Raw genomic sequence first — 5,099 nt, 5'->3', positions numbered from 1 at the left:
CTATAGAAGTTGGTTTGGTGCCGTGATTGGTGTGGCATTCAGAATATGTCACAATTCGGCTCAGTTTGCACAGCTGTAACGTCATGACATCAATATTCATGAGCCAAGCGCAGAATTTAACGAAGATTATCATTTGTTAAGGAGTATTGAATGTGAACGGAGTTTCAATGGCGAGTGTGAACGCAACCAAGTGGATAGCGAATCACATCAATTCGACTTGGTTCGCATTAATTTTACTGAGTGTGTTAAGGGCCTAGATAGAGCAATAATCGCATCTCAAGAGGAGGGGGGTGCAAGTCATCATTATTCCCTTGTTGACTCGTTATTAATTAAACAGACCTTTCCACACCCATGTACACAACATCACTGTATCACACTGAGAATGAATAAGGACCAGGACAGAAAACTTTGGTTGCAAGTTTATTCAAGTTCATGAATGTCGACCCAATAAAAAGATGTTGTGATTTCTGATGTTAAATAGATTGTAACAATACATGACACGATTTTGCTGAGTAATTATGAGCAATGCCCCGGATATATTTCTTAATACATTGCTTATTGATCATGATTTGTTCAACAATAACAGTAGAATTAGAAACCGCCACAGGAAAGTATGACAAGTACTTGTTATGAGTTGCCAGATGTTAATTTGGCGGTCACCTGGCTGAGTTTCGATCAGTTGGTCAGCCTGCACAGTGCCTTCCCAGCAAGGCCATTTAAACCTGCCCAAGTGCCTCTATTGCACAGCTCTTTTAAAGAGGACACTACTTTCTGATTTTTCGATATTTCTGGAATTTCTGATACACACCATGTTGCCAGTTTACAGTGTTGTATGACCAGGTGACAATGTACACATTTCAAAACATCGATGGTATTTTCAAATGCTACATTTAAACATACACATGTACACAGTCCCCACTCTTTTATAAGAGAGCTGTTGTTTTCAATTTGGGTTTTACTGGTTCAAATTGTATCTGATGTGGCCCCAGGAGAGTTTGTATCAATTCTGCACTTGCAACAACTAGAGAAAAACTACAAAATACACCCAAAACAGAGGTTTGAGCCGTGTTTCAAACACAATCAAGCTTCATCCAACTCTGCAGCCCTCTTTAGATATCCTGCATTTCCAAAATAATGGCTCAGAATACCAGATTACTAGTAATTTAGAAGACTCAGTTGAAAGTTTGAGTTGGTTTCTGGATTCTGGTTATGTTTGAAAGACATGCTCTTAACCTTTACTGTCATATGAAGGCACTGAATATATGAATATATGATTATACAAGACTGTAAACAACATAAGTATCATTTATTAGTCACCAGAAACACTCATTAGGCCACAACAAATTTATTTGTTGCTTCACGGATTTTTTTCCAGAAAAAAATTGGACAGGTAAAAAAAAAATCTTTCAAAAGGTCTGGGGTGAAGATATATGGCTTAACACACACAAAAAAAACAGCCTGATGAGTTCACTGGCACGTTTTATACAATGAATCCCTTCCTTTGATTTGTTACTAACGTTCTGAATAAAAGGCATTGTTTTTAGATTGAAATTCTGTGTATGTGACTCTTAATGGTTATATTTACAGCTTTGTGATAGCAAAACCTGTATTATTTTTTTCTCAGCTCTTAATTTTTTTTTAAATGAAACAAAATGGACAGGCAATACATTGCAAGAAGCAACAAATAAAATTGCTGTGGCCTTATGAACCTTTAATAAAGTAAGAAAGGAAAATAGTTTCAGAAAATATCCAAACTTTTATCACCTCTTCCTAACACAGTATTTTATGAAAGAAAGAACGTTCACTAGAAGATATTTCACCCACCTTAAAATTGCCCTATCATAACTAAACCAGTCCTACAGTACCAATAGTGAATAACACTTACTACTCTATCTCAGGTTCAACAATGAAGTCCAAGTTTAACACAAGGTCGTTTTTCAAGTCAGAAACATTGAAGGGACAAAGTTTTCCTATTTCAGTATTGTGTTTTGGGGAAGAAAATCTTTTCTACCACGTAAGATTCAACCACTTTTAGGAAATTTGTTTGTCAGCTATTCTTATTTCAGTTGGACTTCATTGTTCTATTAGTTAGATCCAAAAAGGTGTCAGAGACAAAGTTTATTTCTAGCGCCGCATTACAATTTAGCCAATATCATGGGACATACGTTAATTTCATTTGATATCAGTTAGGCCTTGTTGATTAGTGTCTATATGGCCGACACCTACACATGCATCAAGTTTCATCTGTTTGCAAAAAAAAAAGAAACTTTTTAACCATACTGTACAGTTTAGATTGTACAAAATAGCTGCACAATTGGCAAATATATGCAAAAAATTGATATGATATCTGGAAAATATACTAAGGCCACAGCAGGTAAATTTTATGGATGACTGCGCGCGCATTAATTTTCGCCTGATTTCAGAAAAAAAAACAAGAATTTTTTTCTTCTGCAGGGATGGTCAACATGACGATAAAGTACCAAAATGAGCAAATATATTGTTTGTAGCCTAATAATTGTACTTGTAGAAGTGACACTTGCGAGGTACCAAGGACTGTTGTAGAAATGAAACTTATTGGATAGTTGTAAAAGTGACACCGATATGGAAGCCATGAGTGTGGTTACCAACTTTGTTGGTGATGCCAGTCTACCACACTAGTGTCACTTTTAGTACAGTACATGTCTTGAATACAGGAATGAATGCCTTGTTGGCTCTGATACCATGTTTTGTCCCTTTAATTCTTTTTACAAGAGTCAACACAACCTTATGGTGCCTATTTTTTTAAATGTAGCCATCTTGTTTTTTTCCACCCATCTTGTTTTTTTTTCGCCCTATCGCACTATTTTTGCAGTCTGCAGAGGAGGTCATCCATAAAATTTACTTGCTGTGGCCTAATGTTGTAGAATGCCAAAAAAGATGTAACCAAAGAGGAAGAATCTACATGTATTATTCATATGAATTTGGTCATTTCAACCTTCCTGCCACATAGATTTCATCATGAAGGAAACAATTTTTTCCCCAAATTTCTTTCCTTGCTCAAACCCTTCAGTTTTGGGTTCCCACAGGATGTCATTCATATAGTTAATCAACACGGCCTAACATCGTTATGAACCTTCTGGAACTAGTCAAACTGACTAACATCCAACACAAAAATTAGACTTACCCATATTTTCTACTCATCAGCTTCAAGTCCTTGTCAAGGGAATGGACCCTGATGAATTGGACCCATGTACCAAATTGTGCCAAATTCATCTATTAAGTACTACAAATTCTGATATTATTTCCAAACAGGCACAGATAAGGTTTTTTGCAGCTGTTAAACGTAGATGTTTGAGGACTAAGGCCCCGTTCATGACGCAAAAGTAAAAGTTTGCATCTGCATTCATTTGAGAGGCCAAAAAAGCTTCCAGATTTGTCTAGTATCATCATGAATGCTTTAAAAAACAGATTTTTGCGGATACTATATGTTGTTCGTCGTTCGTTGTTGTTCGTTGTTCGTTCATAGTATTCAGGAACCACCTTGTGATGGATCTGAAGCGGTTTCTATCTAATAGTATCGCTTTTGCAAAATGTCATCATAAATGCAAAAGCGCTGTGAATAAGGCTTACATCTGGGTATCTGGTGTCAAAGTTTCTTGCATCGGGCGGGAATATGAATTTCAAAGTTTTTAGCTTTCAGTTGGATATGTTGGCTGAGTTTTTGACTTGTTTTTTGTTGCAGGCACCAACTAGAGTTCTCACTGGTTGACTGAGGAAATGGCAGTCTTGATAAACTATTTGGGGGATCAGGAGATCTAAAATCTTCATAGCATATAGCATATATCGGAGCCCGGATGTGTTTGAAGGCATTTCCAAGGCCATATTAAGGGAACGCGGCTGAAGCTGAAAACAGCGCTGAGCGAAGACAAAAATCTGACACAAAAGTAAAAGCTTTTTTCAAGGAACTGAAACAGTTTGCGCGTGGGTGCAAGTTAATCATGAACGCAAAATGCAAACCGTTAGCTGTCGGATTGTAAAGCCAAATGGATGCAACAATTTTGAATTTTACATCATGAACGGGGCCTAAAGTGGTGATGATGATGATGATGATGATAACCAACTCACCAACTCACTCACAGACCAACCAACCCACCCAACCACTCACACTGGCTCACTCAAACACCCACCAACCCGCTCTCACATCCACTCACACACACACTAAAACACCCACCTACCCACTTACTATCACATTCACTCACTCACTCAAACACCCACCTGCCCACTTAGTAATACTCTCACATTCACTCACTCAAACACCCACCTATGCACCAACACACTAACTCTCACATTCACTCAAACACCCAACTACCCACCATTTCATTTATTTTATTTAGCCAGGTGTGCTCACTCAGGGCGACAGCCCTGTTTTTCGGGAGAACCTCAGGGTACACCAAACTTCACCACTATTCACTCCGACAAACATAGCATATGCATAGGACAACAATGCATGATAACATAAACCAACCCACCCACTCACTCAAACACGCACCCACCCACTCACTCTCACATTCACTCACTCAAACACCTACAAATCCACTCAAGCACCCACTCTCACACTCACTCAACATTGCCCATCCACCCAGTCACTCACTCACTCACTCAACCACCAACCAACCCACTCTCTATCTCCCTCCCTCCCTCCCTCCCTCCCTCCCTCACTCACTCACTCACGTCACAGTTACTTACATAAAATGCCCAGCAAAAGAAGCAAATGACATTAAAATTAACTTGTTAAATCAGCATCATTAATAATCCTTCAATATTTTTTCTAATCAACTGCCAGTTATTCATTTTTATTAGTAGGTATTGTCTCCTTTATCCAAAACTCATCATTTCACAGTCTGCTATATCTGAACATGTATCCAGTTATCAATGGGTTCACACTAAACATCACGGATTCTGGTGTAAGTCTGTAACAAACAAAGCCCTCACTATAGAGAATGTTACTTGACAGGCCTAAATGTTATTAATCATTATAACGGACCGTTTCCAAAACCATATCCGGCCTGCTTAAGTAACCATTGGTTTGGCATAATCTAGCATTTTTAATTACCACAAGG

The sequence above is a fragment of the Branchiostoma floridae genome, unplaced genomic scaffold, assembly GCF_000003815.2.
Source record: "Branchiostoma floridae strain S238N-H82 unplaced genomic scaffold, Bfl_VNyyK Sc7u5tJ_1489, whole genome shotgun sequence".
Taxonomy (NCBI): Eukaryota; Metazoa; Chordata; class Leptocardii; order Amphioxiformes; family Branchiostomatidae; genus Branchiostoma; species Branchiostoma floridae.
The sequence above is the reverse complement of the archived record's forward strand: the minus strand, read 5'-3'. Positions refer to the sequence as shown.